Source organism: Lolium rigidum, chromosome 1, assembly GCF_022539505.1.
Source record: "Lolium rigidum isolate FL_2022 chromosome 1, APGP_CSIRO_Lrig_0.1, whole genome shotgun sequence".
Classification (NCBI taxonomy): domain Eukaryota; kingdom Viridiplantae; phylum Streptophyta; class Magnoliopsida; order Poales; family Poaceae; genus Lolium; species Lolium rigidum.
In genome coordinates, this window is record NC_061508.1 from 293,494,581 (window position 1) to 293,514,155 (window position 19,575).

At 41.4% G+C, this 19,575-nt stretch overlaps 2 long non-coding RNA genes across 7 annotated transcripts in view; both read right to left on the reverse strand.

Annotated features, from left to right (window-relative positions):
• Positions 1 to 9,029: 9,029 nt before the first annotated feature.
• Positions 9,030 to 11,657, reverse strand: LOC124683939. Its single transcript, XR_006996863.1, has 5 exons — positions 11,610 to 11,657; positions 11,170 to 11,378; positions 10,843 to 11,053; positions 9,619 to 9,739; positions 9,030 to 9,084 (listed from the first exon to the last, which is right to left on the reverse strand). It is a non-coding gene; the product is annotated as an uncharacterized LOC124683939 (long non-coding RNA).
• A 608-nt stretch (positions 11,658 to 12,265) lies between these two features.
• Positions 12,266 to 19,575, reverse strand: part of LOC124696235 — a 32,886-nt gene continuing 25,576 nt past the window's right edge. Inside the window, exons 1-9 of one of the 6 annotated variants that reach the window (XR_007000656.1) lie at positions 16,866 to 16,939; positions 16,633 to 16,724; positions 16,093 to 16,209; positions 15,541 to 15,625; positions 15,323 to 15,433; positions 13,463 to 13,638; positions 12,904 to 13,075; positions 12,546 to 12,764; positions 12,266 to 12,324 (exon numbers count right to left, since the gene is read on the reverse strand). This is a non-coding gene — a long non-coding RNA (uncharacterized LOC124696235). Of the gene's footprint in view, positions 12,765 to 12,891; positions 13,076 to 13,462; positions 13,639 to 15,322; positions 15,434 to 15,540; positions 15,626 to 16,092; positions 16,210 to 16,632; positions 16,725 to 16,865; positions 16,940 to 19,575 lie in introns of those variants that run through there. The other 5 variants (XR_007000654.1, XR_007000657.1, XR_007000653.1 and 2 more) reach the window with 5 other exon arrangements.

Below are 19,575 nucleotides of genomic sequence, written 5' to 3' on the forward strand. Positions count from 1 at the left end.
GGTATCACCGTTTGAGAGGCGGCAGGGGATCGAAAGAAAAAGGCAAGTGACCAAATTTGAGGTGCCAAAAAAAACTTCAAGAAAAGAAAGTTTTATAGTACATAGAGGATGACATGCGGGTCCCATTTAGCAGCAGCGGTATCACCGTTTGAGAGGCGGCAGGGGATCGAAAGAAAAAGGCAAGTGACCAAATTTGAGGTGCCAAAAAAAACTCCAAGAAAAGAAAGTTTTATAGTACATAGAGGATGACATGCGGGTCCCATTTAGCAGCAGCGGTATCACTGTTTGAGAGGCGGCAGGGGATCGAAAGAAAAAGGCAAGTGACCAAATATGAGGTGCCAAAAATAATCCAAGAAAAGAAAGTTTTATAGTGCATAGAGGATGACATGCGGGTCCCAGTTAGCAGCAGCGGTATCACCGTTTGAGAGGCGGCAGGGGATCGAAAGAAAAGGCAAGTGACCAAATTTGAGGTGCCAAAAAAACTCCAAGAAAAGAAAGTTGATTGCACATAGAGGATGACATGCGGGTCCCATTTAGCAACAGCGGTCTCAACGTTTCCAAGGCAGCAAGGGATCAAAAGAAAAAGGAAGTAGCCGAAATCGGGGGTCAAAAAAAATCCAAGAATAGAAAGAATTTTGGTTCATAGAGGATGACATGCGGGACCCATGATCCCGCATCGTAAACGGCTCGATCGGAGAACGTTGAACGAGATGGCGCGATCGAGAAAAAAAACAATGCCAGAGAGGCTGCCATCTGGGCCCTACATCCCTCGGCGGTGCGGATTTGCGTTGACTCGGCCGGCGAACCCGAGAATTCGCGATGCACCACGTCCCGGGCCACCATACGCGACGTTTTGGCCGCTTTCGTCGGGCTAGGTGGCCTCAAAAACGAGAAAAAAAAAGTTTTGACATGCACCACGGAGGGACCAAAATCGTCGGCCATGGTACACCAGCAACCACGGCGCGACTTCAACTTCGTCGGCCATGGCAACTTTTCTTGTAGTGTTGACTGTTGTGCAGGGTTTGTCAGTGAGCAGGAGGTGCGAGCGAGCGAGCGAGTCGAGCGAGGCCGAGAATGATTGAGATTTTTTTTGTGTGAGAGGGACAACCGAAGGATCCAGAAGGACCCACAGACTCCCAATACGCATCCTGATTCCTGATGCGTCTTCTCTTGACAAAGAAAATGGCTGGGAGTTTGCGTACCTATTGCACGTGACTTGTGCTCACTGATGTGTGGGACCTCATGCATGGGCACCACACGTAAGTGACAGACCTGTTGGTGTAAAAACTCGGTCGATTATTATAGTGCATTAGAATAAAGTTTCCTATGGATTCAAGGGTAGGAAATCCAAGTTAACTCATTTACATGACATTATTTTTTCCATGAAGCAAACACCTATCAATTGGTACATTTTGGAGTGACTAAGAAGGATCCATGCTTACTTATTCGTTTTCACGTGTAAAACTTGTCTAAATCTTGGTCAAACCAAATTGGCAGAAAATTCAAAAGAAAAACAGAAAAATGAAAAACCAAAGCACATAGTCTTATATGTCATATAGTAAGCATTAAAGTTGATAAACAATGTCTAGACATATTCAAACCATACAAATCATGTATCTACCCCTAACCCCTAAACTGTGTCTTATGAAGTCAAGCATGAAGAGAAGTGGTTTTGGGTTTCAAACATGGAAATTTCAAAAACCTCCCAAAAACTTCATTTTAGAGTGACTAAGAAGGATACATGCTTCCCTTTTCATTTTCATGTTTTAAATCTTGGTCAAACCTAGGATTTGACCAAGATACAAATGGCCGCAAAAAAAATAAAAAAAATAAAAAACAAAAGCACATAGTCTTCTTATGTTATATCGTAAGCATTCAAGTTGATAAACAAGGTCTAGATATATCCAAACCAGACAAATCATGTATCGATCTACCCCCTGTCGATCTTATGAAGTCTAGCATGAAGAAAGGTCATTTTGGGTTTCAAACATGGAAATTTCAAGAACATCCCAAAAGCTTCATTTTAGAGCGACTAAGAAGGATACATGCTTCGCTTTTCATTTTCATGTTCTATACTTGTTTAAATCTTGGTCAAACCTAGGATTTGACCAAAGATTCAAATGTGCATCAAAATTCCAAAAAAAAATCAGAAAAATGAAAAACCAAAGCACATGGTTTTCTTATGTCATATCGTAAGCATTCAAGTTGATAAACAAGGTCTAGATATATCCAAACCAGACAAATCATGTATCGATCTACCCCCTGTCGATCTTATGAAGTCTAGCATGAAGAAAGGTAGTTTTGGGTTTCAAACATGGAAATTTCAAGAACATCCCGAAAGCTTCATTTTAGAGCGACTAAGAAGGATACAGGCTTCCCTTTTCATTTTCATGTTCTATACTTGTTTAAATCTTGGTCAAACCTAGGATTTGACCAAGATTCAAATGTGCATAAAATAAAAAAAATAAAAAAATGAAAAACCAAAGCGCACATAGTCTTCTTATGTCATATAGTAAGCATTAAAGTTGATAAACAAGGTCTAGACATATTCAAACAAGAAAAATCATGTATCTACACCCCCTAACCCTAAACTTTGTCTTATGTAGTCAAGCATGAAGAGAAGTGGTTTTGGGTTTCAAACATGGAAATTTCAAAAACCTCCCAAAAACTTCATTTTAGAGTGACTAAGAAGGATACATGCTTCCCTTTTCATTTTCATGTTTTAAACTTGTTTAAATCTTGGTCAAACCTAGGATTTGACCAAGATACAAATGGGCACAAAAAAATAAAAAATAAAAGCACATAGTGTTCTTATGTCATATCGTAAGCATTCAAGTTGATAAACATGGTCTAGATATATATATATCCAAACCAAACAAATCATGTATGGATCTATACCCCTGTCGATCTTATGAAGTCTAGCATGAAGAAAGGTCGTTTTGGGTTTCAAACATGGAAATTTCAAGATGAACATCCCAAAAGATTCATTTTAGAGCGACTAAGAAGGATACAGGCTTCACTTTTCATTTTCATGTTCTATACTTGTTTAAATCTTGGTCAAACCTAGGATTTGACCAAGATTCAAATGTGCATAAAATAGAAAAAAATGAAAAATGAAAAACCAAAGCGCACATAGTCTTCTTATGTCATATAGTAAGCATTAAAGTTGATAAACAAGGTCTAGACATATTCAAACAAGAAAAATCATGTATCTACCCCCTAACCCTAAACTTTGTCTTATGTAGTCAAGCATGAAGAGAAGTGGTTTGGGGTTGATGGCGTGTATTTCACACGTTCGTTGGGCAACCCCAAGAGGAAGGTATGATGCGCACAGCAGCAAGTTTTCCCTCAGAAAGAAACCAAGGTTTATCGAACCAGGAGGAGCCAAGAAGCACGTTGAAGGTTGATGGCGGCGGGATGTAGTGCGGCGCAACACCAGAGATTCCGGCGCCAACGTGGAACCTGCACAACACAACCAAAGTACTTTGCCCCAACGAAACAGTGAGGTTGTCAATCTCACCGGCTTGCTGTCACAAAGGATTAACCGTATTGTGTGGAAGATGATTGTTTGCAGAGAAAATAGTAAAAACAAGTATTGCAGCAGATTTGTATTTCAGTATTAAAGAATGGACCGGGGTCCACAGTTCACTAGAGGTGTCTCTCCCATAAGATAAAAGCATGTTGGGTGAACAAATTACGATCGGGCAATTGACAAATAGAGAGGGCATAACAATGCACATACATGACATGATAAGTATAGTGAGATTTAATTGGGCATTACGACAAAGTACATAGACCGCCATCCAACCGCATCTATGCCTAAAAAGTCCACCTTCAGGTTATCATCCGAACCCCTTCCAGTATTAAGTTGCTAACAACAGACAATTGCATTAAGTATGGTGCGTAATGTAATCAACAACTACATCCTCGGACATAGCGCCAATGTTTTATCCCTGGTGGCAACAGCACAACACAACCTTAGAACTTTCTGTCACTGTCCCAGGTGTCAATGCAGGCATGAACCCACTATCGAGCATAAATACTCCCTCTTGGAGTTAAAAGCAAAAACTTGGCCAGAGCCTCTACTAGTAACGGAGAGCATGCAAGATCATAAACAACACATATGTAATAACTTGATAATTAACATGACATGGTATTCTCTATCCATCGGATCCCGACAAACACAACATAGAGTATTACAGACAGATGATCTTGATCATGTTAGGCAGCTCACAAGATCCAACAATGAAGCACAATGAGGAGAAGACAACCATCTAGCTACTGCTATGGACCCATAGTCCAGGGGTGAACTACTCACTCATCACTCCGGAGGCGACCATGGCGGTGTAGAGTCCTCCGGGAGATGAATCCCCTCTCCGGCAGGGTGCCGGAGGAGATCTCCGGAATCCCCCGAGATGGGATCGGCGGCGGCGGCGTCTCGGTAAGGTTTTCCGTATCGTGGTTTTTCGCCTCGGGGGTTTCGCGACGGAGGCTTTAAGTAGGCGGAAGGGCAGAGTCGGGGCCCGACGAGGGGGCCACACCATAGGGCGGCGCGGGCCCCCTTGGCCGCGCCGCCATGTGGTGTCGCCACCTCGTGGCCCCACTTCGTATGTTCTTCGGTCTTCTGGAAGCTCCGTGGAAAAATAGGCCCCTGGGTCTTCGTTTCGTCCAATTCCGAGAATATTTCGTTACAAGGATTTCTGAAACCAAAAACAGCAGAAAACAGGAACTGGCACTTCGGCATCTTGTTAATAGGTTAGTTCCAGAAAATGCACAAATATGACATAAAGTGTGCATAAAACATGTAGGTATCATCAATAATATGGCATAGAACATAAGAAATTATCGATACGTCGGAGACGTATCAAGCATCCCCAAGCTTAGTTCTGCTCGTCCCGAGCAGGTAAAACGATAACAAAGATAATTTCTGAAGTGATATGCCATCATAACCTTGATCATACTACTTGTAAACATATGTAGTGAATGCAGCGATCAAAACAATGGTAATGACATGAGTAAACAAGTGAATCATAAAGCAAAGACTTTTCATGAATAGTACTTCAAGACAAGTATTAATAAGTCTTGCATAAGAGTTAACTCATAAAGCAATAAATCAAAGTAAAGGTATTGAAGCAACACAAAGGAAGATTAAGTTTCAGCGGTTGCTTTCAACTTGTAACATGTATATCTCATGGATAATAGTCAACATAGAGTAATATAACAAGTACAATATGCAAATATGTAGGAATCAATGCACAGTTCACACAAGTGTTTGCTTCTTGAGGTGGAGAGAGATAGGTGAACTGACTCAACATAAAAGTAAAGAGAATGGTCCTTCAAAGAGGAAAGCATCGATTGCTATATTTGTGCTAGAGCTTTTATTTTGAAAACATGAAACAATTTTGTCAACGGTAGTAATAAAGCATATGAGTTATGTACATTATATCTTACAAGTTGCAAGTCTCATGCATAGTATATTAACTTGGACTACCGGATCTTTGCAATGCACATGTTTTGACCAAGTGTCACAATGGGGTACCTCCATGCCGCCTGTACAAAGGTCTAAGGAGAAAGCTCGCATTTTGGATTTCTCGCTTTTGATTATTCTCAACTTAGACATCCATACCGGGACAACATGGACAACAGATAATGGACTCCTCTTTAATGCATAAACATGTGGCAACAATTATTATTCTCATATGAGATTGAGGATATATGTCCAAACTGAAACTTCCACCATGAATCATGGCTTTAGTTAGCGGCCCAAAGTTCTTCTCTAACAATATGCATGCTCCAACCATGAAGGTGGTAGATCTCTCTTGCTTCAGACAAGACGGACATGCATAGCAACTCACATGATATTCAACAAAGAATAGTTGATGGCGTCCCCGTAAACATGGTTATCGCTCAACAAGCAACTTAATAAGAGATAAAGTGCATAAGTACATATTCAATACCACAATAGTTTTTAAGCTATTTGTCCCATGAGCTATATATTGCAAAGGTGAATGATGGAATTTTAAAGGTAGCACTCAAGCAATTTACTTTGGAATGGCGGATAAATACCATGTAGTAGGTAGGTATGGTGGACACAAATGGCATAGTGGTTGGCTCAAGTATTTTGGATGCATGAGAAGTATTCCCTCTCGATACAAGGTTTAGGCTAGCAAGGTTATTTGAAACAAACACAAGGATGAACAGTACAGCAAAACTCACATAAAAGACATATGGTAAACATTATAAGACTCCATACCGTCTTCCTTGTTGTTCAAAACTCAATACTAGATGTTATCTAGACTCTAGAGAAACTAAATATGCAAACCAAATTAACAAGCTCTAAGTATTTCTTCATTAATGGGTGCAAAGTATATGATGCAAGAGCTTAAACATGAGCACAACAATTGCCAAGTATCAAATTATCCAAGACATTTTAGAGTTACTACATGTAGCATTTTCCAATTCCAACCATATAACAATTTAACGAAGAAGAAACTTCGCCATGAATACTATGAGTAGAGCCTAAGGACATATTTGTCCATATGCTACAGCGGAGCGTGTCTCTCTCCCATCAAGTGAATGCTAGGATCCATTTTATTCAAACAAAACAAAAAACAAAAACAAACCGACGCTCCAAGCAAAGTGCATAAGATGTGACGGAATAAAAATATAGTTTCGGGGGAGGAACCCGATAATGTTGTCGATGAAGAAGGGGATGCCTTGGGCATCCCCAAGCTTAGACGCTTGAGTCTTCTTAGAATATGCAGGGGTGAACCACCGGGGCATCCCCAAGCTTAGAGCTTTCACTCTCCTTGATCATATTGCATCATACTCCTCTCTTGATCCTTGAAAACTTCCTCCACACCAAACTCGAAACAACTCATTAGAGGGTTAGTGCATAATAAAAATTCACATGTTCAGAGGTGACACAATCATTCTTAACACTTCTGGACATTGCATAAAGCTACCGGACATTAATGGATCAAAGAAATTCATCCAACATAGCAAAAGAGGCAATGCGAAATAAAAGACAGAATCAGTCAAAACAGAACAGTCCGTAAAGATGGATTTTATTAGGCCACCAGACTTGCTCAAATGAAAATGCTCAAATTGAATGAAAGTTGCGTACATATCCGAGGATCATGCTCGTAAATTGGCTTAATTTTCTGAGCTACCTACAGGGAGATAGACCCAGATTCGTGACAGCAAAAGAAATCTGGAACTGCGCAAGTAATCCAAATCTAGTACTTACTTTTCTATCAAAGACTTTACTTGGCACAACAAAAAATAAAACTAAGATAAGGAGAGGTTGCTACAGTAGTAAAAAACTTCCAAGACACAAATATAAAACAAAAATACTGGAGTAAAAACATGGGTTGTCTCCCATAAGCGCTTTTCTTTAACGCCTTTCAGCCTAGGCGCGTAAAGTGTAACTCAAGTAACATCGAGAGATGAAGCATCAACATCATAATTTGTTCTAATAATAGAATCATAAGGTAACTTCATTCTCTTTCTAGGGAAGTGTTCCATACCTTTCTTGAGAGGAAATCGATATTTAATATTACCTTCCTTCATATCAATAGTAGCACCAACGGTTCGAAGAAAAGGTCTTCCCAATATAATGGGGCAAGATGCATTGCATTCAATATCCAAGACAACAAAATCAACGGGGACAAGGTTATTGTTAACCATAATATGAACATTATCAACTTTCCCCAAAGATTTCTTTTTAGCATTATCAGCGAGATTAACATCCAGATAACAGTTTTTCAATGGTGGCAAGTCAAGCATATCATAGACTTTCTTAGGCATAACTGAAATACTTGCACCAAGATCACATAAAGCATTACAATCAAAATCTTTAACCCTCATTTTAATGATGGGCTCCCAACCATCCTCTAGCTTTCTAGGAATAGAAGTTTCAAGTTTTAGTTTCTCTTCTCTAGCTTTTATGAGAGCATTTGTAATACTAGATGACCGGTTGCGCTATCGCGCAAATGGCAGAATTAAATTAGAATTTAACTCATAAGTATTAGTTTATTATAGTATTAAGAATTCAGCAAACATTTATCAAGCAAACTAACATAACATATGTCGATTTTATATACATACATTCAACCATTTCTCTTACTCAGTAAATAGTAGTGGCAGCAAACGTATTCTAGTAAAGGCTAATTTAAATATAATGCTATATTTTTATTTACATGTAAATAGACTTGATCTTTTTATTTGCAAAGGAAGATGACCCATTCCGCCCTGGCGCAAACACTAAAGCCATACATATTGAAATCATAAGCCTTGTCTTAGAAGTAGTAACATGTGACACATATATACACGACGGCAGCACCACAACATATTCACGGTATAAATAAAAGTATTTATAAGGAGTTTACATGTATCCGGAATCAGCACTATCAATTACCAATACGCCACTGCAATGCCACAACAATATATTCCTATCACCTCAAGCAGTGGATCACTCAAGCAGCTCTGCTTCAGCTTCAAGCTCAAGCCCTTTACGATGTCGTCGTAGTCCTCCCAGTGATAGAACATAGGTGGATGTAGTGACTAACCAGAGATGATGAAAAGAAACGGCACAAAATAAATAGGGTTCAAAACGTTAACATAGGTGCCTAGAAAGCCTGTTTGGTCTTCTCGGTTATAGGTAGCTACCTCTCCAGGACCCCAGGAACTGAAACAACGTAGACAGCGATGATCATGTTAGCCTCTGAAGAAATTTGTGCATTTGCCCAAAAAATTTACGAGGAAGTGGATAACCTGGTCGGTGCGGTCTTGGGCGATGACACTATGGAAATTGGCATCCTCGAGCATCTGGGATCATGTGCAAACATATGTTAGAATGGTTCACCTCTTTAGAAACAAATCTTTCTAGGTTTCATGCAAATTTTACTGCAAACATAGAAGCAAACTTTCCGTAGGTTGAATCATGAAGGTCATAGCCTCTCTGCCGGATGTATGTAGCAAAATCCTCTCGATGGCTCCCCGCCTTTCTCGCGGTAGTCACCGGTCGAGACTTTGACCCTAGGATACATCATGCCGGTTTTAGATATTCGATATCTCATCAACCTAGGCACAAATAAAATATAGATCAGGTTGTATAGAACAAGTAACTCGGACAATGAAATGATTTCCTTCAAGAAAAGGCAAATAAACATTCTATAGCAGCAAATCTTGATTTAACTCCTAAAAAAGACTACAATTTACAGCTCAAAACGGAGACGAAAAGATTCCAAACAGAGAAGCACAAGCGGTGCTCCGTTTTCCATCAACATATGGAAGAAAAATATGACCTATCTCACCCGAACATCCAAAACCACAAAAATTGAAATAAATTTTAAGTTGAAGATCACCGTGAATCCAAAGCTTTTCTAATACCGAGCCTGAAGAAAGTAACCAGTAGAACTCTTGTCGTTACATTGGAAACTATGGCTCTATTTCAGAATACTTGCTAGGATATTACTATTGCACAAACAACTTTTGAAGGCATATATTACCTGATGGGTCAAGGGGGTGTTACACTGTTACCTTAGCTAACCGTACCAAATAAATGGATGTGCAGTAAACAAGAAAAATGCTAGAGACTATAGAAAAGTGATTCACCTCATATTTTTCATCGCGCTGTAGCCTTGTAGGTTTGTCTCAACTTCAAGATGAGTAACTCAATTGACCCTGAGAACCAAAACATTGGCAGCTGAATTTTTGGGTGGTATTGCCAACTATTCTTTTTGGTTTCCTCGTAGAAACAAGGATCAGTCAGTATATAGGTAAGACTGCTTTGGAGTGGAAATATGGTTTAGAAGGCAGTGACATGGTCATGTGACAGGTAAACAGGTGATTTATTGGCAACAGATGAAAAATACAACCAACTGTCCAAAATAAATATACTGTAAGCTTATAGAAAGTACTGGGAACCACAATAGCACCAAGGCAGCAGCAAGCTGGTAACCCCAAGCAACGAAATAACCTAATAAGTTTGTGCTTTCTATCAACAACCGTGGTAATTGTTTTTCCTGAGCACTAAATCATCATATGGGAGCCATCATCATAGCATTTTTAAATTTAACTGTGATATTATATGGCAATTGTTTTTCCTGAACACGAAATCACCATATGGTTCCTAATAATGTCCTGGTCGCTCTTTAAAATCTTTCCCCTTACAAACCAAAGTCCCAGCAAAAAGAAGCATAAAGTGACTATAACGATCATAAAAATAGGGCATATCATATCTCGCATCTACACTTTGCCTGGAAAATAACCACTATCCGCTGAATATGGCTACTACTACCTACTGCTACCTTAGGCTCAGCAGGTTCAACATTTTCACCCTAGCATTAGCACATTCAAGTGCAACCAAGTATTTTCACCCTAGGTTGGCCAGTCAACCATTCCTAGAATATGGTAAACTCGACCAAATGCATGTTTTTATATGGTCTAAATGAGAATTGAGCATATACTAACATCACTTTTTTAATTCTACTACACTGTAACATTAGAACACAAGAAGAATTGAGCAGATGGAACAATTAACAACGATTGCAAATACTAAATTGTTAACGACAAATAACAAGAGCTAGAATAAGCGAAATAAACCGTGACCTGAGAGAGTTTGGTTCGAGATTTTTAGCCCCTTAACTGATACCACCGGAACCAGAAATTATTAGAAATATTTGCTTGTTAAAACTTAAGGTTGTATGAAATTCTAGCAGATTAAATACTCGTTAAATGCAGTGGATAATCACCATTAGCGCAATGGACAAGAACTCATGATGAAGCAGGAAATTGGCTAGCTAAAAGAATTATAGAAAAAATTGATCAATCACTAACCTAGCAAGCATATATCCAAGCAAAGAAGGAAAGGAACATGATGGTATTGGCATCTTGCTTCTGAGGCCAGTGTGCACAAGTTGGCACAAGCAATACAATGCATAAACTCTGGTTTATGCAACTAAATGCAATATATCATGGTAGCTATATAATTTTCCTAACTTCAGTCAGAAAAAACAAGTTAAGCGAGATGTGGATGAACATCCTAGACCTGGATGCAAAAAGGAAAAGGAAAATTAGGCAAACCAATTAACAAGAACAGGGCATGGAGGGCTACGAACACAGTAAGCCAGCGCGAAAGAGAGGAGAGAAGAACGACGAACCAACCTCAACCGTACGCATGCATGGCAGGAAACTCCGCGGGCAGAGAAGAACGTTGAACCAACGGTGGTCAGGCCCGGAGCGGCTCATCAGGGTCACAATTTCTGTAGTTTGACCAATTCCTTTTATCATTCTAAATTTTCAAAGATGCGCTGGGGCCAGATGCAGCCGGTGCTGCTCGCCATGGAGGCACAAAGATAATCGCTTCTCATAACCTAAAAAGGCACCTTATCAGCTTGCAACATATATGGTTGGTAGCTCACAGAAGAATAAACACCAAAAATTACATATCAGCCTTAGTTCATAGTCATTGCATGACCCCCTTTGCAGCCTTAATTTATATCAGATTAATGAGTAATTTAGAACACTTGAAATAAATAACAACATTTTTAAAAAGCACCATGCATTCATATAATCTGTTTCTTTAATTAAATAAAGAAAATCACCAATTTCTTCAACATCCTTTGTAGCATACTGACATCAAAGTCCACCCCTCTCGTAGCAGCACCGCTGAACAGAAATCCATAAGAGAATTAGGGAGGCTAACACCAAATGGCACATAAAAATCCACTACTCTAAAATTTTATTTATTATTATAGTTAGCCAACATGGAAAATGGAAACACAACGGAATAACTAATTCGAACACGGAAAAGAGATAATTTAATCATTAGGCAAATACTGAAAACATGTTGATCTTGTAGGATTCTATTTCTCTGCTAAAAATATTTATGGAGTACAATAAGTATAGTGTGTCATACTGACATCAAAGTCCACCCCCTCTGTAATGTCGCACCATTTACATGTCAAGTTAGTTGTAAAATTTTATTTAACAACAATCTTAAACCCTTGAGCAACAACAAAAGGTATGTCTGACTAAAAGCATAAGGATCTTAGTGCAGTTTTTCTGAAAAGAGAATGTAATAAAATATATTAATGCCTCTGTATGCAATCCTACCGCAAAATGGTACGAAAAATTAGAGACAGTAAATATGAAGCAACTCCTACGTAATATTGTACTTGCTTTGTCTCGTAAAGTAGACCATGAAACTAATATTCTACCCACCTACACATTAAGCAACTCTCACCTAATATTATGATCGGCTACCCGCTTGCTTCAGACCCACTCCACGAACTGCTCCTTCCAGAGTAAACAGTCAAGCTGGATGCAAGAAGGAACACACAATATACTATTTTCCCACAATTCATGATAACATGAAAGCACCGCAACTGGAGATTAAACAAGCTGCTGATATTTTGTAGAATACAGAACCCACGATTGCCAACACCTTGTGGCCCACTAAAATCATCACCATATATATGCAGATATTGAACTGAAGAAAATTTAGTGGATGGAGTAGAGTAACAGCTGAAGTGGCGAACCGCTGCTGTCTTTGCTCGGGTTGTAGAGGTCACGGAGCCTCAACACCATCTGTGCGCACAGCCTAGATACGTCCGATGTGTGGACCTCCGCCGCCCCATAGCCGCATCACGCAACCCCTCACGAACAGCGGGAATCCCCATGACTTTTTGCTTGTCAATGCGCCATCTCATCAAGCTCGTCGATGTACCGTCGCGATCGCCATCGCTGATCTTGAGGATCTATTATGGCAGCAAAACCAGCATGTATATTAACACTCGGAAAATTACCGAAGAAGGGATATCCGCTATTTTTTAGAAGAATAAAAGTGCAACGTAACAATTGATACAAAGGTATAGTCAAGCATACCACAAACCCCACCTTCTTATGTGCCTATCTTGGCGTAATTGTCCATTTCATTGCGGACCCCTTGACAAAATTACGGTGAAGAGAGCTATATCTTACTTAATTTGTGGATGGTGCCTGAATAACCTCCAGCGCCAACTGAGCGTCAAAATTCTGCCCAGCTCACTACCCTGAAGTAGGACAACCTCTGAACATTTTGAAGTCGGGTAATTATGCCAACACATAAAACGAAAACCATTAAATGGGTTTAGAAACGTTGGTTAAAAAATGTGGGTAAAATTTACAATAAGGGTTAAATGGTAGTCTGAAATATATATTAAGACATGCAGTTAACAGAAAGTGTCAAACCTTAATTTAGGTTATAGCTGGCAAGAAAATATCTAGGTGTGTGAGTGATAGGGAGGTAGTACTATGAACACTGACAAATATGCATATTATCACATATGCCAAAAGTGGCCAACTGTACAACAAAAGGAATTTGCTAGCTTGTGTAGATCATAAGCAACTGAAAGCAAGTATATATGCTATAAACAAGATCCGACAAGGATGAATAAGCAACAGAAAGCAACTTTACCTTCAGGCAAATCTGCACCGCGGAATCGGCTCATGGACGGCGGCGAGCACATGACGCGGCGACGTTGAGGGAGGGGATCTCTCCTGGGCCGGTGAGATGGGAGGTGCCGGCGAGTTGGCCTGGCCGGTGAAGAGGGAGGAGTCAACAATGTCACCTGGCCGATGGGGAGGAAGAAGCTGGCGCCGGCCGACATATCCATAGCGAGCAGAGCGAAGCATTAGCAGCCGAAATAAAAAGGAAAATTTAGAAATAAGTAGCTGAACTTATATCGAAAATGAACAAATAAATTGGGCCAACCTAATTTTGGAAACAATACAGATCAGGTACATAACCATGTCAGTAGTGTCTATATACATGAAAAATCACGCATTGTAAATGCATTTTAAACCCACTCAATAATAAGCACGAAGGTGTATACAAACGATTCTTCTATCCTAAATACCTTTGACATCAAGTTTCATTAGGTTCTCCGAGACCAAGGCACCAAACAAAATATACACAAAATATACAGTGGTGTTGAGAAAATTAAACCTCAATAAGACAAAGCTACATAGAAGCGTTTATTGGAGTACATTATCTACGTGCAGATGCCACATGGAAAGATATTCTCTAGAATACATATCTGAATCTTTTACTGGCTAAACTAAGGAGATATGAGACATTGGTGTAGTGCAAAATGATCATATAACTCTAATTTCACTGTAACTACATCACGTGTTAAAGATTAAAAAAATGTCAGCAAAAAAGGTAGATTGGCAGAAGGCTAGACTTTTGCTTGTCATAAGTGTCCAGGTGCTCAAATTCCCTTCGCACCAGTGGCACAACTGATCTTAATTTTAGTGGCGCTAAATAACTAACTTGCAAAGCGGTAAGAAAGTAGAACCAGCATGTATTTTGAGATGCACTAACTGAAGCGAGACTCGCACATAAACCCATTGCTTTCTATTATTCGGGCTGATCTAACCTAAACCACATGTCACCTATTTGCACATAAAAACGGCAATACATAAATAGCTCGAAAGCAGTAAGAAAGGAGAACAAAAGGCATGCATACTGACGCACTAATAGATACATCTAATATATGTGATAATAGACACACAATAATAGAGGAAAATGAAACAATACATTACGAACAGAAAATGCAAAACAAGAAAATTTCTATCCAAATTAAAGCAACATCATACAGCTGGACCACGAGTAGTAAATAAAAAAAACTTCAAACAGAATTTTAGCTACTAATAAGTTTGTTTATTAACCATCAAGCTTTTACCTACCTAATCAGATAATTAAACCACAAGCACTGAAATTTGATCATTCCCGTGCATGGAGGCTCTCAACAAGAAAAAATATTGCTTTCATAAAAAGAAAACTATCTAATCCATTTACCAATAGGATAAAAAAGACATGTGTGCAATATTTTTTTGCAGTGAATATTTTAAGTTAGCAAGTAATAACTTCTTTGCACATGCTCAAGCCTCCCTCTCGCATGCTTACATAATAAAATCAGTAATGTAAATGGGGCAACAAAATAAAGCTGAGCAAAGGAGCCAAAGGTTTTAACTAAAAACGATACACAATAGAATTTGCATATGCATCGGAAAGGGGATATAATGGGAGCCATCAAGCAACGTCGTCTGCCTCTGCTGCCAAGGAGCTCACGATTGAAAAGAGATTTAATGGAGGCTACTAAGCGACTGCAAAGAAAATAGTCATATCCCCAAACTGTAGAAGAACAAAATACATGAGGCACACTTGTTTCATGCAACTGGACACTCCAAGGCCAATATATATTTTGATTTAGGAAACATTGTATGAAATGACCAGGGACAAACCGAAATTGCTGAACATGGTACTTATTACCTTAATCTGAAGAGACATCCCCATTTAGTGAACATATGGACCAACTGAAGCGATGTAGCTAGGAATGCTTGAACATAAGGCACTGCCGTTGCACTTTTCAAGGAATCATCCCTAAAAATTGTAGGATTAAATAATTGGACCACATTCATTCAACAGGTTTATAAGAGGAAATAAAAATAATTAAGCAGGAAAATGCATATCTTATTCAAGATAACTACCTTTGCTTCAGTAAGCTAGATGATTCCTCGGCCGTCCTCTATCCCTCAACACACTCTTCTCGGTGTTCTCCCTTTTTTGTCAGATCTGTGGAAAAAACCATTATTTGAAACATACAACTCATATTTTCCATTAGTCGGCATATACCATGTTTGCGTTAGAAGATCAAATAATAGTGTAGAAAACACCTAACCAAAACAAAGCAACCCACTAAAACCAATCTATAGAGTGGAGTTGCATTAACCTAACAAACATAATGATGCATTCTGAGTAAAGCTTCAATGACAGAGCGATCCAATATGTCACACCAAATACATGTCAGCTCATCACTTCCACTTTTAGCTTCGAACCAACATCAGAGAACAACACTAACGTAAAAAAATAAATCAGTATCAGTTTGGGCAACATGAGAGCATGTCCATGGTACATTGAACAGAGATGCGTATGTGCACCTACGCAAGATATGCCTAGACACAATGAACTATACAGTCCTCGCATTTTAAAAAATCACGAGAATGCAAGAAATATACCAAAACAAAGATTGATTATATTACCTTTCACCCGTGGTCTTGGACTCTGGTGCGGACATACTCAATGAAAATATACATATTTCTCAACGCCACCATACCATGGGACCAGTAAGCACACCATAAGCACACCATGGGCATTCTCTGCATCATAAGTAACAACAGAAATAGTTTTCATCAACAAGAGTTGTTTTCAAGTGACATTTCAATTGCTCACGCACATGCATATATGCTATGCTTGCAAACCAAATCTTCAAATCACAAGAAAAATATTCATTAGTTTATTGGCATTATTAAGACCACATGAATAAGCTACTTGCAGAAAAATATGATCACCTAGTCCAGTGAAGAAATTCTCCCCCGATGCACCAGTAAACAAGCACTATATATAATTTTGCAGTATATAAATTTGCAGCACTCATGAATCCGTGCGCTAGAAATTTGCTACATCTGCAGAATCATGCCCAATAAAACTGGCTATGTGTCACTAAACCCGTATAGGAAGGCACATCAACAGATCGTTGCAAAATGAGCATTTGTATTCAGGGGAATTTTGAAGAATATAACCTTCCCAGCACTCTAGATCCACCATCGTGGTATGCCGCCCTCCTCGTCTGTCACCACTGGTTCGTCTCCATCCTCGTCATGCTTACTGCTGCCTGAGATGGAGAGAAAGAGAGGGTGAAGACAAAGAAGAAAAGAGCGGACGCAGAGGAGGAAGAAACGGGAGGTCGAGGTGGCGCCATAGAAGAAGGATCGAAGGCTTCATCTTGCTGCCTCCCGATCTGTTGCCTCCTCACCCAAACAACTTGGCTTGGCCGTCATCGTCGGGTGCAGAGGCAGGAGAGGATGAGGCAGGGGATCTCGAGCCCCGCCGGCGCGGAGATGGTGGCGACCGAAGATCTCGAGCCTCGCCGCCGTTGCCTCACCCGGTCTCCCCCGCGCCAGTTCGAGCGGATGTCCCGCACCAAGGACCGCCGCCACCGCATCCTCCTCTCCCGAGGCAGCCGATGCCATTGTGCCCGCATACACGACTGAGAGGGTGAGATGGCGCCCGCATACACGGCTGAGAGGGTGAGACGGTGCGAGCTCGACCTCTGAGCTGGTCTCCTTGCCGCCTGCGCCGATCTCCTCGCCGCCCGCACCGGTCTCCTCGCCGCCCGCACCGCTAGCCTCATTCAGGAAGCCGCCCGCGCCCGCCGCTCACCGTCCGCGACCAGCACAGCCGGAGAGAAAGCGAGAGGAGGCGGCGGATTCGGGAGGAGGAGAGGAGCGGGGATTGGGGGAGAAGAGTGGGCACGGGATTGGAGAGGAGAGAGAGCCTCTCAGATGGCTATGGTTTCACCGTTTTTGGTTTTCTCGCGGACGCGAGAAGGAACGCTCGCAGTCCCAGACGAGTGGACCCAAGCACGCACGGGCCCAGGCGTCACAAACTCAAAATGAGCAGCGAAGGGTGAGAAAGAAATCACTGAATGCCAAGGTAGGTGATTGGGAGATCCACGACAAGGCAGCCCAAATGAGCAAGCAGCGGCGTGGCCAGCTCCTGGCTGCAGCGAAGGAGGCTTGCGGAGCTCTTGGCGAAGTTGACGTTGAGGCCGGAGGCGCGACCAAAGAGGTGTATGATTTCCTTGACCGCATAAAGGTCGCCAGCGGTGGGGTGACAGAAGAGGACGACGTCGTCAGCGTATAAGGATATAGGAGTGACGTCTTTCCTTGGGTGTAGTCGCTGTAGGATGCATCTACTTTGGGATGACAATACTTGGCATATCAGCCTTTTACAGTCAGTCTACAAGCAAACAAGTTCACAGCATGTCAATATCCTGGTTGGCAAGAAGCCTAGATAAAAGTATTAAAGTTCATAGTATAGTTCACATAGTGAAGTGCCGTTTGCCCTTCGTTATCCTGAATATGGAAGAAAAACAAGGTTTCGTCCACGGAGCTCAACATAACAACGTAGGTCTAAGGTGCGTCGGCGCTCTGCAGGATATCAAGTTATGAACTGACGACTTGACAAATTACCTAGTATGTCAATTGACCAGCCTGGCAAACTAATAACTTGCCTAAAGTGTTCTAGTTAGTATGGATGTGTCCAACGTTTTGCCCATTTGATGCAATTTATTATGGGAACCCACTGAAATACTTGGTTGGAGATACAACCAGTTTCATATGCTCAAATACACTAACCAAACTTAAGATCCAAGTAAAAATACACTTTTTTTCCCCGAGCAGTGGCGACAACCGTAATATACACACCAAAATCAAAGAAACTTTGAAGGGAAATCTTACTCTCCTCCATGGAGAAAAACTAATATGTATACTACCACTTGTTCAAATTTATTTGTAGACCAGTACTATGATTCGGTTTGACCAAATACTAAATCAAATTTAATGCTGCGTCAAAATACTGCAACAACTCAACTTAAAAGAGGAAATAGCGAAGTGCAGCATCCTTTTTCAGAATAGTGAGTTATATAAAATTTCGATGCATATTTGGTTCTCAGCTGGCATTGAAATGAGACAATCTGACAGTTGATCCTACTATTCCTTATAGAGCGAAGTGGTAAACCATAGATCTGTCATCGGAGACACCAATAGGAAAATCACAAATCAGTCTCTAATTCCCTAGCCCTAGAGAGAGGAATTCCAAAAACTATGCGTAGGGGTGTCGCTAACAAAATAAAATTAGTGAATCGATCTAGATAAAGCAAGCTAGCTTTGCGGCCACGTCCAGGTGCAGCACTGCAACGCGCTTTGCAGCCTTCCGCCGCCGCACGCCCACCACACCCAGATGTCACCGGCGCCGCAACCTTAGATTCCGCCGTCCACACGCCCAGACACGCCGCCGCACGCCGCCGAGATGTCGCCGCCGCACGCCATCGAGTTTGCACTACCGTGTGGTCAGTGCACAGCAAGAGAGAGAGAGGATAGGGGAGGGAATATACTTGCCTGGTACTGTTAGACGATGGAGGATGGAGTCAGAGAGGCGACCGCCCGTTCCTGCCCAGCTCGCCGCCGCCACGTTCCATTCCGTCGGAGCTCCCGCAGCGGCCTCCTCATGTGGCGCCCGTCCCCGTCTGCATCAATCCCAGGGGAGAGGCGGTCCAAGATGCGCTCCTCCAGCGTCTGGAAGTACCCTTTCTAGCCTGACGTGGGGCTGGAGCGAGGGAGAGAGGCCGGCAGCGGCAGGCCATTGGGGAGGAGGGGATTGGGGAGTGAATTGGGCTGCCCACGCGATCTAGATTTTCACTGCTCGTGGATGGAGATTAAAGGCGACGAGAACGAACGCATGAGGCTGCCTCTGACCACCGGACCCTGCACAGAACCGGTCCCAGGAGTCATGGAATCAACAAGAGGCCGCGGAAGTGCCACAGAATATCACAGATCCAATGGCCGTGGTGAAAAGTGGGGGTGGATTTTTACTGTAGCTCGGCCAATGGACGCACAGGATGAATGTGCCCCGGCAAGCCCCCTGGCTGGCCGAGTAATCTTTCAACATTTATAGGAAGAATG